The sequence below is a fragment of the Cyanistes caeruleus genome, chromosome 18 (assembly GCF_971803275.1).
Source record: "Cyanistes caeruleus chromosome 18, bCyaCae1.hap1.1, whole genome shotgun sequence".
Taxonomy (NCBI): Eukaryota; Metazoa; Chordata; class Aves; order Passeriformes; family Paridae; genus Cyanistes; species Cyanistes caeruleus.
In genome coordinates this window covers 6,079,054-6,097,563 of record NC_141718.1, presented here as the reverse complement: position 1 = coordinate 6,097,563, position 18,510 = coordinate 6,079,054, and the positions used below count along the sequence as shown (strand labels likewise).

The 18,510-nt window shown below is 47.1% G+C and overlaps 1 protein-coding gene across 1 annotated transcript in view; it reads left to right on the top strand.

The window, feature by feature from the left end:
* GALNT9 (polypeptide N-acetylgalactosaminyltransferase 9) overlaps positions 1-18,510 on the top strand; it is a 410,584-nt gene that overhangs the window by 10,379 nt on the left and 381,695 nt on the right. The gene's annotated exons all lie outside the window — the stretch shown is intronic.

Genomic DNA, 18,510 nt, shown 5'->3' with positions numbered 1-18,510 from the left:
CCAGACAGCCTGTGGGACACGGCTCTGTATGTGCTCCATGCTGGCCAGCCAGAGCTGGGAGTAGCACTATCCAGGGATGCAGAACATCAATCACTGCAGTCCATTCCCCATGTCTGGTTAATCCTCAAGCCTGGGGACTGTTCCAACATCTTGAGTTATCCCAGTGTTTAGTTCAGCTTCTATTCTATCTCCCATAACTGCAACTGGACTTCCTCATTTGACTTTCACTTTCCAAAGAGCAGATTAATTTCATGGGATCTGCAGTGGAAAACTCAGCTGTGCCAAGAAACCTAGACAGCTTTGCAGGAGCAGACATTTCAAATTGCTGGGCTGCAAACAACTTGGAGCTACTTGTAATGCCATGTGAAATGAAAAGAGTTTTCCAGTTAATCTGCAAGTGAAAAAAAAAATATCCCAGTGTTAAAAGGAATGCTTTTTGGCTTGGGCTCTGATTTCAGTGGGTTTAAGATGATTTAAGTGGGGGCTACTGGGAACTCTCTGCAGTGTTCTGTACAGAGTTTGGTTCTTGTGCTGCTCCTTTGGTGTCCACTGTGTTCACACAGGGCAGTGACCATCAGCCCCTGTGGGGTGGTCTCCTCTTGGGCATGGAGGTTGGGAAAAGATTTTTCTGGAGCAAAGCAACTTCAGTGTGTTTGTGCAGGTTGGCATGCTTGCCATCTAGAAAGGACAGTGCTTATAAAGGGAATTACCTGATAAAGTGCAAAGTATGAATTCCAGACCACTTTGGCTGTTCCCTGCTTTACATCCCATGGTGAAGCAGATGCTCCTCAAAAGCCCAGGGCCAGGCAGGTGCCCAGGTGTGTCTGGCTGCTGGCTCCTGGGTGCTAAAGTCCAAACTTGAAGTCTGCAGTGTCAAAGGCTAGGGCAGGGGAGGGAAGTGAAACAAAAAAAAACCAGAAGCTGAGGGAGTATTTTAAAGAAATGGGTTACTCTGTCATGATGCAAGAAGCCATGACCGGGCTGAAGGCAGTGCCCTGCTCTGATTTCCCTGATTCCAGGACTTCTTTCAGTTCCTTCTAGACACTTGAGAATAAGGAAGAGTGCAGAAAGGCTGTGCTGGGCCTTAAATTCACCTTCAGGAACAACTCTTGGCCCAAGCTGGTAAGAAGTGTCCCTGCTGGATGCAGCTGCCCTGCTCCCCAGGAGGCAGAAACTTCAAATTCAGAGGAAGTTTATCTGAACAGCAAAAGGGCCTGGGAAGACCATAGGTGAAAGCTGGGTGATAATTTCCCATTGCCTTAAAAGGGAAGTGGGTGTAAGTGTCGGAGTTAATGTCTGAGACTTGGTGAAGGTCATCTGAGCTTTAATGGGATTCATCTGATGGGGTTTTAATTATTCTTGTGAGCAAAGTCCCACAGCTATACATGGGGAAATTCAGCTGTGCTGCCTGGCAGAGCATGGCTGTGGCTTTGTCTCCACACTTAGGAAATAAAGGATATCCAAAGGCTGTGAAGGAAAACTGTGCAAAAATTGGGCATTTTTTTATTTGAGTGTGTTTGAGAAAGGGAAGTAGTATTTTTGTGTAGTAGAGCCTTTGAGGGTAGAAATCTACCTAAAATAAGTAGAAGATTGTTTTATATCTTCAGATATCCCTGCAGAGAGGTAGCAGGAGTAGCCCTGTGAAGGACAAAATTTAGAGGTGTCATTTCTTTTAACAGATACCCAGTTTGCCTTAAAGCACTCCCCTTGCATTTACATGAGCACTTTTCCCTTTGTTTGTTTGTTTGTTTATTGTCTGCCTAATGGTTTCAGCCTTATCACAAAGAATGATAGCAGCACATCACTGCAGGAGAGCTTGGAGTTGCTACTGCAGTCCCAGGTAAGTAGTAAATAGCTCACTCAGAAAAAACAAATGCTACTTTTATCGGTCTGTCCATTGCACACATTTGTCCAATTTGGGATTGATCTCTCATGCAGAAAAGCTAATAACACTAAGTATTCTGCTTTTGGACTCCACACACAGAGACAGGTTATGTGACCTCTGTTTGCCCCACAAGCCTGGTATTGTGCTGCTTCATCCATTGCCAGATTTTGTTTTAAGGAGGAAGCAGATGTGGAGCACAGTGAAGGCAATTGGATAAAGAATTTCAGGCCTGGTTAAGAGAACTGTAAATGTGAGGAGATCTAGCTTTCACCTTATACACCACAGACTAGGCACAATTCCTCTTCAAGATCTGTGTCAGACCTGAGGAAGAGAACAAACACTTTTATCTTGGAAGAAATAAAGAAAAACCAAAATCCCACTGCCCAGAGCTTTGCTGTGCAAAGTGCTTTGTAAAAATGAGAACATCTACGAGATTTGGCCCTGGCTCTTCTGACTGGGAGCTGAATGGTTAAATAGCTAAATAATCCCTACCTAGAGCCTTTGTTTCTAGATTTCACTAGAGAGGGAGAGGTTCAAAGCTCCAGGTGTTTGCTGTTTGTAGCAAGGGGTTGTGGTTGCTTGGTGGTTTCTGTTTGCTGTTATGAGCAGTGACTTTCATGGTCCTGAGCTGTCCAAAACCCTCTCATGTGTTTCCTGGTCATTCAGTTCATATGGATTTAGGGTACTTTTGAGCTCTGAACTGACATGTGAGTCAGGTGGGAATTTACACTGTGGTGTTTAAAGAAAGAAAAAAAAACAGCAAAAGAAACTCTGCTCTCAGCTCTGCTAGAAATTGAAGTAAACAATACACCTGTATCAGCAGTTTATTTGACAACATAACTACAGGTTGCTGATAACTGTTAAAAAAATAAAGGAAAAGAAGACATTTTGGTTATATGTTAGCATCTCCAGGAATTAGAAAAAAACACTAGGAAAGCAGATATAGCCTGGATCTTTGCAAGTGTTCTGTAACATCACATGGCTAAAATCTTCTGTCAAGGTACTCGAAACCCAGGATCTCATTGTCTTTTTTAGAACAATATCCCAATGCTGAGAGTAGGAAAATTCAGAGTGACAGGTGCTTCATAGCTCTACAAGGACCAGGGTGCTGTGGGAGAAGACACAAGGTGTGAGTTGAAAATAGAAATGCTGTTTCTAGCTGTAATAATCCCCTAGAATTTCACCACGTGCAGAGCAGTGCTCGGGGCTGATGTAATTCCTCAGTAAATGGTGAGACTCTGACCTGGCCATGGGGAGCAAAGTGAAAGCAGAGCCCAATCCACATGATGATTTTAAGAAGAGAAGTGTTACTGGGTGTTGGCCTGCCCTTCCTTCAGGCTCAGGGAATCACTGCCAAGGGGAAGAGCCCTGGAGCTGGGGTGAACCCTGCTAAACTGAGCAGGGCTGTGGTGGGAAAAGCTGAGTGCTTTGGCTCTTGCAGGGATGTGCTGGAGTTGTGGAGACCTCCCTGGGCAGAGAGGAAGCCTTGCCAGCACCTGGCTGTCCTAAGCATCCATTTATAGATCTGAAATCCCAGTTTAATTCCATAAGGGTGAGTGTAAGGTGTTTTCAGTTTACCCATTCTGGACAACTTTTTGCTGCTGGAGTAGACAGAAGTGCTTTGTAGAGGTTTATAATAGCTCTCAACCTAAGTGTTTCTATTGGATTCAAAGAGCTAATTATCCCTTTAAAATGCCTTTCCAAAATTGTTTTCAGAGTTCTCCTCCATTATAGCTGAACCCAAATTTGAGTGTCTCATGTGTTTGTAACAGGTGCCATGGGACACCTTCTCAAAAAGAAACACCAGCCAACAGCTGAGGCCACAAAGATGTCGCTATCAAAGGCAGCATCTCGGGATATTTTGAGGTTTTTTTTTGGCTGAGTGTGTTCTATTCTAGTAATGTTTCCCTTAGACTGTTTGTTTTCCATTGTTTTGGTTTGTTTTCCATTGGGCTAAATGGCTTGGTTGTACTGAGGACCTGGACTTTTTCATATGGAAAAGAAAGATTTAGCACGAAGATTTATCTTCATGAGCTAGGGGAAAATTTCCTTCTTTTTGATGGACCCAGCCCTTTAAAGCCCCTGAAAGGAAACCAAATATCTTTAATTCCCAGGAGATATCTTAGAGGATCAGAGCTAAAACATTACTCTCTGAACTATTAGACACAGAGACCTCTGCATGACCCTTTGTGTTTCAGAGTCTCAAGGCTGTGGAGTCTCCAGAAGAACCTATTTCTTCTACAACCAGAGGCTGAACAAGAGTGCACCATTATAGAAGTTTAAATAAACCACATAAGGTCATCTGCTGCTTAAATCCTCGCTACCAGGTCTAGAGATATTTTTGCTTTGTTTCCAGGCGAGCTCAGAGTCCCAGTGCCAAAGGGCAACATGTAAATTGTGCTGTTATTCTGAAGCATGCAAGGTAATAAATGGTGCTGTCAATTGTTTTCACTCCAGTGACAGATTTATTCTCTTCAAGACAAATGACCAGGAATGGCTATTATTGCAAAAAATTCACTGTGTATCATCTTGTGCCTGTTGTTTAACAAATAATGCTAAGTCTAATTGCCTTCCTCTGTGGCCAACTACCTATGAGTTAATGGTTTTTTTTATTGAAGACGTGTAATTTACCATTGCTTTTGATGTGCCATCTGATTGAATGTCTCTGTGAATCACATCTGCAATCTAACACTGTGTATCCCAGAGGAATACCCCTTATCCCATTGTTTTCTCCTGAGCTGGGTAAAAACAGTGTTAATTTTTTTTTTTTTTTTAAACACAAACTATTAAGCTTCTGTTTCCTGATTTCTAGGCTGACATTCCTGCTCCTGGCAGATGCACTAAAGTTTAATAAATCAGTTGCATGTGGGAATGTATGATGTTTTATTGTACTAGAAATAGTGGGTTTAAATCTCAGCAGCACTTTTTACAGAATAAACATGGAATTAGCTTGGAATCTGATCCTGCATTTCTGTCCAAAATCCCCTGGAATGCAGGCCTTTTTGATAGCACCCTGCTTTTCAGCAAGAAAATTCTGCAGCTGATACACTTCAGGATACAAACATTATTGCTTTTTAAAGATTTTTTAGTGATTCAGCAATGCCTGTTTTTCTACAAGTCTGTGTTCCATTTTATTTTCCAGTCAACATTGCAATGTTTGTCATGTTTTAGGTTCGAAACAGCATCTAAAACTGTAAAGCTTACATAAAGTTTGCACTTCAACAATGTATTTTAGAAAAAGCTGATGGCAGACAAATGTTGAAGTTAAAGCCTCGCTTCCTTGCAAAACAATCCAGCTCCACGTGCCAAAAAGGAGGTGATGGGGAGCAAAAGTAAAATTTCTATCAGCAGAAATCTTAATTTTTGTAGCTATTGAGGTCTGTTGTGGTTGAGAATGCAGTGAAGTGGTCCCAAAAAGGTCATCAGAGATGTGAAGAGGTGACAGAGGCAGCTTGTGGGCCATCCTCTGCCCCAGGCACTGCATTTCAAGGTTCCCCTGTTACTAAAAACTGTACAAGTGCAAGTTTTGTGCTGGTGTGATAAGCTAAATTAGACACAGTGATTTATTCTAAAATTATTCTGAATGCTCATATGATTGAATTCTTCTCCTCATAAAGATGGTTGATACTACTGGTAAAGGTATTTGTTGCTTTCAGTTGTGTTTCCATGTTAGTATCAAACTGGATTAGTCATCCTGGTGTAAATTACAGCAGTGTGACTTTCCCATGCAGATAAATTTTTAGCCAACACTTAAGGCCACGGCTTTTATTTGCATTTCCTTATTATAATAATGCTCCATTAATGGGCTTTCTCAAGCAGCAAAGGCCAAGGTCTGGTTTGCCAGTAGGTGGGTGTTAGACAGGGGAAATGAGATGGGGAAATCAAAATAGGGGATCCAGGTAGGACAGGAACTGTGGCTTGCCCTGCAAGGAGCAGCATCCTGAGGGGGCTCTGCTGGGGAGGCTCTCAGCACTCTGGTATTCTCCAGTTAAAGCAATTTGCCAGCAAACCCCGAGCACAGATTGCTTTGTTCTGTTAAAACAAATACCCAGGAAATTCAGCTACAAACTTTTGCTATCACTTAGCTCTTATCTCGCTCTATTGCAGTAACTATTTGATGACCTCAGCAGAGGCCTTGAATCCAGTAATCAGTTCTTCAAGTTTGCAACAAAATCTGTTCTTTTTCCTAAACAACCACAAGTAACAAGAGGTTGTCTTGGCCTTTTATCTGTTTTGACAAACGAGGGCCCAGATCTCCTCCTCTGCACGCTGATCTGCTCCTGCAGGCCCTGGAAGGAGGATGTGGCTTGGCTCTCCATTCTCCTGCCTCAGCTGGGACTGCCTGGCAAAGCAAAGGAGGGAATTGCATTCCTTGCCTGAAAGGCAGCAGAGCCTGGCTGGTTTTTATCAGGGCTGCCACCGAGAAGTTCAGCTGATTGATTTGCATAGATAATTTTTAGTTCCTGTTTAGCCTGAACAGGAGTGGCTTGGGGAGTAAATGATGTGAGTGATTCTCTCGAGGCAATATTCACCCTGGTGCTCTAGCCCCGAGAAGCCAGTGGTGCTGGTACCTTTTATCTCCAGCTGTGAGCCTCTGTTTGGTGTGGAACGGGTTAAATTGCAGCCTGTGACTGCAAAGCATTTGTCTGAGGACTGGGACCGTTCTTATCTTTACAGTGAAATATTATCCCTTCACGGTTAACAACCAGCAGCAAACCTGCTCATTGTGGAAGCAGTTTGGCATAATTAGCCGGTTAAAGAAGTCTGCCTATTGATTTACTGAACTAAATGACCCATAATTAAGAGCCTAACTGAGGAGCTAATCTATTTGGTGGTGTTGTCCTTCCCCTTACAGGTTTGGGACCTGCAGGTCTGTTGGCTGTTCAGGGATGAGGAGCCCATGTGGGTGGTAATTGTGTTGGTTTGGGGCTCTAATGCACACCCCGATGGGTTCTGGGGGGCTGCTGGCACATTGCTCTCCCCTCTCAGACCACAGAGGTGCAGCAGGAGCCCTGCTGGCTCCAGGAGGGTTTGCTGCCTTTCTCAGGGCTCGCTGGAGCTGTCTGCTCCACATCACCTTGGATTTATGGGGGCCTGGGGGAGCTGGCTCCATCCCTGCACATGGGTTGTGAGAGGGCCCTATGGGCTGGAAGGGAACCCAGGCCACAAGAAAGACCAAGCTGGGGCTGAAGCTGTGGGAAGCCATTTGTTTGGTTAGCTTGCAGTGTTATTTCCTTGCAAAAAGTTGCCTATTTTTAGCTGTAATTTGTGTCTAGTGTGATGCATAGTTTCTATAAAATGTATTCTGGAGATTAACTTGGGTAGTTGAGAGAAGCTCCTGTTTATACCTGAGTATTATTGAATCTCTCATTACCCTCTTTGTAAAGTGCTACTCTCTGCTCACACTTTTTTCCTTATGTCTTACTAAAGATTATGCCAAAATGTTCATTGCTTTGCTCTCCCTTTGATGCAGTGCTATAAAAACAGGATCACACTTTAGTGGTGACACCAGCCAGCCTGCACGGTCTGAGCTGGTACCAAGCTGCACCAGGCCAAGGGATTGATAACATTAAGTTACAGTTTCAAATAGTCACAAAGAAAACAATGGTTTGTTTTTTTGTTGGGTTTTTTTTTTTTATTTTTGAAACCCAGCTCTTATCTGCCTCTTCTTCTCAATCAATCCTCCCTAAACCCACAAAAGTAGCAATCTGAACAGATTTGTTCTCGAAGAGTTTAAGGTTAAAGGACTTCTTAAGCACTGCCCTTTCCTCTGTTGGGCCCACTGAAATAATCAGAAAATATTTTCACTGACTTTACTGGGTGTTAGAATAGGCCCCCCAAATCCTCATTGTCTCCTGCATTGTGGAAAGCTTTTGGCTGTGTGTGTTTCTGGCACAGAAAGGAGATTCTTTCTCCAGGTTGTTTCCTTTAACCTCTAAAAGCTTCCAGCCATCCTCAGAGAAAGCTGCAGGCGACACTCTGCTGTGCTGGCATCCTCAGCCTCAAGCTCTGGAGGAGCAACTCAAGAAATGAAGACAGATCTTGGTTCTGCTCTGGCCACTCAGGGGTGAGGGAGGTGTCTGCTGATAGTGTGGAGGTGGCTGTGCAAGGAGCAGAGGTACCTGGTGAACGTGGTGGGGTGATACAGGTCCCCCTCCTTCGGGCTGGGGACTTTATGCTCTTTGCTTCATCTCTGGTTTGCTTCAGATCTTTCTGGGTCCTCACAGCCCCCAGTCTGGGGAGGCATTTTCTAGGCACAAAGCCCAGCTGTGCTGGATTGAGCTGTGTGTTTGGAAGCTGGACTGGTGTCCCAGCTGTAAAGCACCTCTGTGTGACTCTGGCCAGGGAATGGCCTTGCCCCAGAGGTGGTCTATGAGGATTGTCCAAGGAGCACAGCTGGAGCTCTGGAAAAATGTTATAAGCAATTGCAAGGGAGCTTGTACAAGAACCTGACTGAGGATTAAACTCTGCAACTCCCTTTCAGACTTGATTTTACCCCATTTCTGGCCTTTCATCCTTCCTTTTTTACACATTTCTATGAGTGAATAGTTAGTTGCCTCCTATTAATGTATTAATATTGATATATTAATCTCCTATTATATCTCCTATTGATATATTAATATCTCAAGATGTTCATGCAGTGTCTGAGCAGCAGAGCTGGCTCCTGCTGAGTATCTGACCATGATCCAGGAGGTTGCTTTGATCCTGGTGGTGAGGAGCAGTGAGACAGAGGGCTATTTTCTTCCCCTAGCTGCAAGAAAACCATGGTGCTGTTCACATCACCTCGCCCCCCAAGCTGGAAATTCCTGGAGCAGCTCACACATTTGTCTACCTGTTAAGCCCTTTAGAAGGAAGTGAATTAACTCCCTGCAAAGATGCCAGGGACAGCTCAGAGCTGCATGAGATCTCACCAGGATTCCCCTACACACAAATGTCAGGGATCAGACCCTGGGGAAGGCAGGGATCACTGAAATGGCTGGGCTGGCTTTCTGCCAGCCATTAAGGCAGCCCTCAGTGCCATGTTGGGAAGAGATGAGATGTCTCCTCTCCTCTTCTTACTAGAGTGGTACTTCTGGCTATATTTGCTGCTTCTTGAAAGTTTGGGTTTGGTCAGTGCCTCATAAGCATTTTTGCTTTGGCAGTGACAGAGCAGCTGCTTCCAGGAGCTTGCAGCAAATCTTGAACTTGAAAGCTTCTATTATTTACATATATATGTAATTATTATTAGATTTATATATATTACCTGCTTATTTAATGCACATATTATTAAAGGGGCTCTGACTGTATCAGCAATTGCTTCTTAGCAGATCGTGTTATGCTTCACGTGTCACCACAGAGGATGTAGATAATCTGAAAAGTGCCTTGCTTGCACACCAGAGCTTTAATAGCTATAACAAGACAATTAGTACATCGTTCCACTTGAACTTTAATGTAATAATTGGCAGTAAGTAATTCCCCTCTGATGTGATACACAGCCCGTGTTGTGAACAAATATCAGAGCAGCCCTGAGTAGGAAACGGAAAATAAAAGTCACAGCTGCTGATTATGACCAAGGGGGTGGATTTGGGGATGGTGTTCCAGAATGATGGATGTGATGTGGATGTTGGACATGGCCCAGGAGCACTGTGAGGATTTCCACTGGATGTGACATCCTGATCTGCTGTGTCTCTGCATCTCTGGATGAGTGGGATGTATTGCACAGTGCCTCAGGGGAGGGGACACATTCATCCCCAGGTGTGGTACCGAGAGCTGCAGAGGAGGCTCTTCTTTCACTCTCCCTGCCCACAGAGAGAGTGACCTTGAAAAAGGGGACATTTGGATGGCAGAGATATTTTTTGATAGTCAGTGAATCAGAGCCCAGCACAGAGGCCAGCACATCCTGGAGCAGAATAAGGATTGCCTCTTTCTCAGCATGACCCCAAACACTTCTGAATTTTCAAAGATATTTCTCATCCTCTCTTGCAGTGAGGTCAGTGGGGAAATAGAGGCTCTAATGCAGCTTTGTGATTTGAAGCTTGGTGTCTAAGCTGTGCTCTAATGTATCATGGAAAAGCATTTGTTTCCCACGATGGATCAGGTGGGTGCCAGCAGATTGCTCCTTCTGTGCCCAGGTCCTGAGCCCCACTGCCTGTGCCCAGCCCTGGCTTTCTGGAAAAAACACTGCTCGTGTCAGGAAAGCTCTTCCAGGCTTCCCTAATGATGTTCACATGAAAGGAAAAGCAAGGGGGAGGGAGGAAACATCTTAACCCATGTCGGGTGTGATCTCTCCTGTGATCACATCCTGTCTGATCCCCCCTTCTGGGTCTCTGAAGTGTAGGTGGTTGGTGTGTGTTTTCTGGAGCTCTGTGTTCAGTTCTGTGCAGTGTGTGGGTACAAAAGGCTGCTTACCATGGGAGTTTGTGATCTGGAGAAAACAGGAAATGACATTTGGGCAGTACTACAGAAGATGGGTTTTCACTGACCCCATGTTTTTGAACAGAGTCATTTTGAACAGTATTTTCTAGGACCAGATGTGTAATCAATGATTTATCTTAGTTGTTTGCAGATTTTTATGATGTGGGCACCATGTAATTGTTTCCAACCAAGAGAGACAAGGAATGTGTTTCCTAACCTTCTGAGGCTGTCAGATGTGAACCATGATAGCAGTTAAAGTTTCCATGGGATGGTTATGTGACACGCACATCACAGAAGTGCTGACAGAAAGCACCGAGTGCCATCCCCAGTGCTGGCATTGAGGCTGTAGCACGAGGGGTGACCCTTCTGGAGCCCCTGCTCACTGGGGAGTGGGGATAGCTTGCTCAGGCCACCGTGAGGGGGAAGGTGTTGACATTTCTGTGACAGGAGCTGGGGAATCTCAGCCCCTCACATCCAAGGTCCTCACGGGGAGGTTCTCTCTGACACTGAGAACAACAAAATTCCTCCTCCAGCACAGGCAGGCGTGGATGGAGGCAGCATCTCCAGTTGTCACAGCCCCTGGCAGGAGCAGCACTGCTGTCCTGGGCACAGCTTCAGTGCAGTGCATCCTCCCCTGCTGCCAGAGCGGCCGATGCTGTGCTGGCTGTGCCGGCAGATGGAGGCTCTGGCTCTTTGTGCCTCGGAAAAACCCCGAGATCCATTTAAATATTCCCCATCCGAGCGTGGCAGGACTCGCTGTGCTTGGCAGTGGGTCAGGGGAGGACATCAGGTGTAGCAGTGAGCAGAGGAATGGGAAGAGGAACATGGTGGGGGCTCCAGGCACACTGCTCTCCTTCCACCCAAATTCCTTTGGCAGCTGGATCTCCTGCCGCTCCTGTTCATAAAAAGCAAATGACTTCTCAGATTTATTAGTTACCTCCAGGTGCAATTTATCAATCGCAGGCTGGGCCCTGCCCAGGCAGCTGGGGAGAAGATTGTGTCTTTGATTAATGTGCTCTCCCCCACAATGGTGGCAGATTTCTTACTGGGGTTTAATTCTAACAGATTCTTAAAAATAACAAGAAGCATATTCAGCGAGCTGTTTAAGAGGATGCAGAGCTGAAGCACAGTTCATTCTCTAAAGCTTTGAAGTATTTACAGAAGGGGTTGAGGGAATCTTCATGGAAGCTGGGAGGGTAAAGGAGGAACTTTAAAGGAGGGTGAATTGGAATGGGCGGAAAAAAGGAACAATTACAACAGCTCATAGTGGAAACAGGAGACTGAGGGGTTTCAAAGCAGAAATGAAACAATGGGAGTGAGAGCTCAATAAGAATAAGCAAAAAATGTTAAAGACTGGGCTCTTGCAAACACAGGGGTTTCCTTTAGCAAGCACAATTTTTTTGTTTGGGATTTTTATGAAAGGGTAGAGGAACATTAAGTGGGAAAAATCAGAAAAACTAGGAAGAGGAAAATGGGGTGTCCCCAAACCATGGGCTGCAGTGTGGAAAACCTCTGAGACTTCACTGCAGCCATTCCCCTAATGCATCAAGAGGATGTGTTTTCCTCTCTTTATTTTCTTCACCTTTTAGCAACAGTTTAAAATGAAAACATTACATACGGACCTGCCTTTTGGAGACTAAGCCAACAAGGGCTCTTGATCTTTTGACCCTTTTTTCACAAATGGAAATATATTTACTTTCCCCAACTATTTTCAACAATGCCAAAGCTGTTTTCTCACAGTTCAGGTCTGTGCTGGAAAGCAGTTTGCTTTTTTCCAGTGGGATGAGGATGCTGGTTCAGGATGGTTTGGAAAAACTCCACCAGCATCATCTTGTGCCCTCTGTACCTGAGTTGGCTGCTGACAGCCCTCCTAGGTGCAGCAGCTCAGATTTCAGCGTGACACAGTGTTTTCACACCCTTTGGTAAGGAGGAACATGATAACCCAGTTAGAGGGCAGGATGCTCCGAGCTTTCAGTGCATATTTATACCATCTATTTTAAGCATCTACTTTCAGATCTTTCTATATGGTCAGTGCAAAAAAAAAAAAAAAAGATCCACATCTCTGGAAGGTGACTCATGACACCTAAAATAGACTCCTCAGACATCCTCTCTCTGCACTAATTATAGCAAGAGGCTGGAGATGTTTAGCACAGTTTCAGCACGTGGAGGTTGATGCTGCAGGAGAGAGCAGCTTTGTTTTCCCTGGTGCTGGCAGCGGGGTGCAGTGAGGTGTGTGCAGGTTTATTTGCAGCCCAGTTCCCTGGTTTTATGGCCTCCCTGCCCTGTTTCCCTTTGCTCCAGAGAAAGGTGTTGAAGCCCATGCAGGTACTCCCAGGCTTGTCCAGGCTGATGATCTACTCTGTTTCTGGCACTGCTGAGGATGGTAGAGGGAGTGTGGTGACCATTCCCACCCAGGTCACACTGGGACTGCTGCAGGAGGCTGTAGGAAGTGGGATGGGACACCTGCCTCTCCCTCAGAAAGGCCTCAGCAGAGGAAACCCACAGTGGTTTCCCCTTGTGTCACGGCAGCTGTGACAGAGCAAAGCTGGCTTTGGGAAGGGCACACAGCCACATTAACACGGGAGATACCCCGAGGCTTGGGGCTGCCATTCACTGGCTTTCCTGCTGCTGGAAAAATAACAAAACTGTGTCCGTGGGTGAGTGTGGGGGGGATTTGCCCCACCCTGTTCATCCTTCAGAGCAGGGTTGCCAGGCCCAGAGTGGCCCAGCCTGGAGTTTCTCCCTCTCCTCACCCCCACTTTGCATAGCCATCCTTGGAGCCACGGAAGAAAATTAGGCCCAGAGTTGGCCATTTGTAAACCAAGCTGACAGGAAATTGCTGGCTTTGTGCTGAAGAAGTCATTACCTTAAGCTTTATTGCCGTGTGCAGAGTTTACTTGTGACAAAGTAAATGCACAGAGATGTCTGTAAACAGGGCTGGGGTATTGCTGCGTTGCCAGCTCCTGGTAAGCCATCCATCAGCAGGGCAGGGTGGCAGGAGCCATGGAGAGTGCACACACACAGAGTCTCACACACACACCTGCTCGGAGCTCTGCGCCCCACTGCCAGCATCTTCCCTGCCTGGGCAATGCTCCCTCCTCCTCTGGGCTCCTGAGGATGCTTTGCAGCCCTGCTGTGCCACGGGAGATGTGATTCCACCTGGGAACAGAGGCTGCTGGGCTGGAGGAGCCACCTCCAGCCTAGAGGTGACTTCCAGTCGAGTCCAGAAAGGGCTCGACTACATGAGCTGTGATCTTAGGTCCCTCTGCCGCCTGGCTGGGACAGCAGTGCTGCAGGGCTGGTGGGAGAGCCTGCTTTGGGCTTTTGCTTCTGTCCATTAACGTTATGGCTGCGAGAGGGAGACAGCTTTGTTTCAGTAATGCCAGCGGGAATCTCATTTAAAATAAATGAGGCAGCGAGATGCACCACTCGTGCTGCTTGAACTGCAGGAGAAGCTGTGCTGGGGAGGAAACAGATGCATTGAAAATAAGTTGGTGTCTGTGTGATTGGTGTGTGTCTAAATGATCTTGGTGGTGCCTTGAAGGAGCATCTCCCCTCCCGCTGCTGCTCCCCTGTCACTGGTGAGGAGTTGCTGGCAAGCAGGCAGCTCTGGCTCTGGAGTGGCTGAGCTCTCCTCCAGCTCACAGAGCTCTGGCAAGTGGGAAATGGGGGTTTTTCTGGCTTATCTGTGTTTCCTCAGCCTGCCTTACTTGTCTGAGCACTTCAGGATGTCTGGAACTTTTTATGTGCTTCTTCCCTTGGAGTCAGTCCCCTGCTTCTGATGCTGCTCTGATTTTTGCCAAAATTGTGGCAGCGCAGTGCAAGCACGCATTTCTGGTCTTTTCTGGCTTTTGCCACTTGTGGGAGTGATAAAGTCAGACAAGGAATAAAATCTCATCACTTGGGGGTCACCAGAGGGACAGCCTGGAGGAATTTTCCAGGCATTGGCTGTTGTTGCAGTACTGCAAGGAAGGCAGAGCCCTGTTTGTCTGTGTTTACAGCCACAGCTTCTTCTGGGGCAGCAGCGTCCGGGGGCTTCTGCTGGTGCTGCAGCTTGGGGTGGTGTGGGAAGGGAAAGGGAGGGTTGGCAGGTGGCAACAGAAATCAGGTGATGCTGCAGATTTTCTCCCTCTCAGTCCTCACTCTCACAGCCTGTGCCCCCACAGTGCCCAGAAGCTGTGAGGTTTTGTTTGGGTGGATAATCCCCTGTTTGCCCATACTGAAATCCTGATGCTGACCCGATGTGGGGCTGCTCCCAGCCCTTGGCTGGGAGGGGAACACACAGAGCTGTGCATTCTGCTGCCCCCCAGCCCTGGCCTGGGAGTGCCCATGCTGTGCTTGGTGCTGAGGAAGGCACTCATTCCCCACTCTTCAGCTGCCCTTCTGCTGCAGGGCAGTCCCTTGGGCACACGGAGGGAAGGGTCCCAGCTGCCCTGCTGGAGCAGCACCCAGCCCTAACTCGGGGTTGATTCCCTGCATGCTGGGCTCTGGGAGCAGGGCTGCTCTTCCAGCCAGGCACCTGGCCCTGGCTGGGGAGTGAGCCATGGAGAACTTGGCCCAGAGTGTGCCAAGAACACTCTTGTGCCCAGAGTGTGCCCGCTGACACAGAGCTTTTCATCCACAGCCACGGCAACCCCGCATCCCGATTAGCCTGGCTCCCGTGGTGCCAACCCCAGAGCTGTGTCCCCCTGCATCCCTCTCTCTGCACGACTCCCTGGCCCCTGCCTGAGTCTGGGGACGTGGTGCCAGCAGCCTCCCACCCACTCACCCCTTATCAGAGGGAAGCAAGAGGGTTCTCTGGAGCCTCTGCTGAGCTGAGGCATCTCCTCCAGTCACTGCTGGCAAAGCCCACAGGGAGCTTGGAGGGACCCACAGCAGAGCTGAACCTCGATGGCACTGGCAACCAGGTGACAGCCCCCAAGGTGCTCAGCTCAGCAGGGTGGGCAGGAAAGGCAGCAGCTCCTGAGCCCCCACGCAGGGCAGGCACATCTGGCTGCTGCGCCCTGCTCCCTGCCCAGGCTGGCAGCAGCGCTGCTGCCCTGGGAAATGCTGCCCAGGGAGTGCTGCCCTGGGGGATGTGATGGCAGGAGCTGCTGGGGAAACTTCCTGCCACACTCCTTGAATCAGAAAATGCTTACCTTTCCCTTCCAAAACTCAGCTCTGTGGGAATAAGGATTCTGACTTTACACATTTGAAACTGCAGTTGTAACAAACATTAAAACAACTGCTTTTTCAAATTTGAGGTGACTGTGTGCTGAAACTTCAACTGATTCTTACCAAAACTGCTTGGAGAATAACTCTGGTGCTCTGTGGCTGCTGGATGAAACTAGCTTGCTCTAGGGTGGTGTGTCTGGGTTGCTGAGGAGGTCAGGAAAACTGTTTCCTGATGCCAAAAGAGTTGGAGTCTGAGTGATCTGCAAAGATGCCTTCCCTTGAGGAATAGCTAGCGCTGATTCTCAAGGCTGAGCTCACGCTGCAGCCCTTTGTTCAGTTGAGGTTACTCATAAAATCTCTCTCCTTTACGTGGATGTTTATTTTTGGGAACCTTTGAGGAACTGAATTGTCTCAGAGACTGTTATCTCTCTGTCAAATTTGGCTGAAATTGCTCAATAAGTTCAAAGTTGTTGAGGGAGACACAGCCAGTGTGAATGTATGAGCCACAGGAAATCAGACTGACAGGCTGAAATGAGAAACACTTTAAAACTGTCAAAACAAAAAGTCCTCCCAGTGGTCTGGCCTGACTTGTCCAGATTATTGGTTCCTAAAGCATCACAAGATCCTGCCAGCTACCTCCAACCCTGAGGAGCTTCTGAGAGCCCCACTTTGCAAAGCTGAGCACTAACTCTGCTGACAGCAGAAAGGACCCTGGGGATTAGCAAGAGATTTGCCACCAGCTCTTCTTGTGGCCTCTCAAGTCTGGGAGAGTGGAAGCCCATGGCGAGATCTGTACCATTACCAACCACCCCAAGAGGTGATGGCACACCAGACTCATTTGATTCGTGTTTCCTTTTGCCAAATGACTTTGAAAAGGGATCTGATACCAGTTAATTAGATGTAGGGGCAGATTAAAAAAATAGTTGCAATAATGAATCCGCTTTTACTGGTCCCTGCTGCTGCTCCAGGAGTGCTATCACAGCCATTCACAGGATGGTTAATCTTTCAGCAAGTGCTTTGAGCATTTTGTGCAGGGAGCTAAGCACCATCAAAAAGAATGAATGACCCTGTTTCTCTTCCCTATCGTGGCTATCAACCAGAGCTGTCTTTGGCACAGCTTGTAGGTTGATTTCTGGTTGAGCATTAGAGGCAGAATTCATCTGTCCAAACGTAGACATCTAATTGTGAATGTCTACATCTGAGTTACTTGTCTAGACTTGTTTATAGGAAAGAAATGGGCACCCCAAGGACATGAGTCATTGTATGCTAGAGTAAATGTCTAAAATAGGTCAGATGAATCATTCTGTAAATGGGCCCTTTTCTCTGCTGTGACTATAAAGGGAGCCCAGAGTGACTGTGAGTGGGACAGGGATGCCTCTGAAGTACAGTGAGATGCATCCCAGCTCAGATACATTTCTGGGTATGCATAGTCAGCTGCTCTTATGTTTGCACATCGTCCTGACATCCTCTGTCCTCTTCTTCTTGCTCTTCCCTTTATAAATTTACCTGAGGCTGAGATGCCATTTTATTCTTGTAGCTCCTGCTGCAGGATGACTCCCAGGTACCTGCTTTTCCTTTCTCAGATCATCAGACCAGAGTCACCTTTGTTCCAAACCTCTGTCTGGGCCTGGAGCTCTGCTTTATCCTCTCATGGATCCCTCCTTTTCCACTGCACTGAAACACAGCTGGGGATCTGCTTTCCCTGTGGTTGGGTACATTCCCTGTTTAGACCATCCACAATCTCAGGTGCCCTTGTGTTCTCCAGGCCAGCACAACCTGCTCTGATTTACTCAAAATTTCCTTAAACTTCCAGTAAGCTGACAGAGTCCCTTCCTGGGCTTTGATTATTGCCTTTTTCCATCTGTGCTGTATCTGCTCTGGGTGGGCACTGCCCCCTGAGAGGGACTCACAGCAGCTCAGTGCCACCCTGCTGAGATGAATTGCCAGAACTGCTGGTGTCGATGCACAGTCTCTGCTGGGGAGTCAGGCTATCAGCCTCAAGCTCCTTCACAGATTTATTCTCATTTTATTTCTGTTTGCTGAACAAAAGAAATGTATAATACTTACAAATCCTTCCAGATAGGCTTGGAGCCTAGTTCTAGATGTAGCATTATTTTAACAAAACCAGTGCTGTGCTGATAAATGGGATAGTGGGAGGAGGGAAAGAAACTATTTATAACACATAGTGCAGGAGATGAGGGAGGGAAGGAAACTGAAGAGTGCAGATAAGATTTTTGCTGCAGGTGTTTTCTCAAGTTTTGGCTTGAAGACAAAGGGAAACCCACAGACCATCCAGATAAGCCCATTAGGTTAGCTGAGCACTGTTTCATTACTCAGTAGTGTTATCTAGGCCCTCTGGCCTCAACAAAATCCCAGCTTTATTCTTTCCTCAAATACTATTTTATTAAAAAATCCTCTCTGTGTGAGAGGACTTTTAAAAACGCGTATTTTAAAAAATATATTAGAACACGGGAACTTTCAAATGCTGGCAAGCTGCACCCTTGTGTGAATGTGAATAGGACACGATGTGCCTGCTGTCTCTTGCCTCAGTGTTGCTGAGACTTTCCTTTCCTTTCCTCAGCTGGGATTGAGCCCTGGATCCACAGGTTTGGCTTTGAGCAGGTGAGATTCGACATCCAGAGCTGATGGGGGCTGAGGGATGTGGGAGCAGATCAGGGGTGCTGTGGATGTTTGTGAGGAGAGTTGTTGGGACCTGAGCAATGAGGAGGTTGTGAGGCAGCAAGCACCGCTCTGGGAAGCAGCTGGGACTGGGAGCTGTGGGCTGAGGGGCACCAGCCCTTCTGAGTGGGCTGGCTGAGTGTTTCAGAGGGGAACCCAGCTGATCTGCCTGGCAGGGAAGTTAAATTGTGTCCCAAAATACACATCCTCCTGAGAACCAGGCACACAGGAGCACTTGTTGGAGATGAAAGGTGATGGAACATGTAAACTGAAACCACAGTGAGCCTCACTCCGCTCTGAACCGTTTCCCAGTAGGAAATTCCTGGCTGCAGCAGCCTTTCTATTTGCTCTGCAGAGCGTGGGCCATTTGAAGGTGGCTCTGTGGCAGGAGGTGCTCT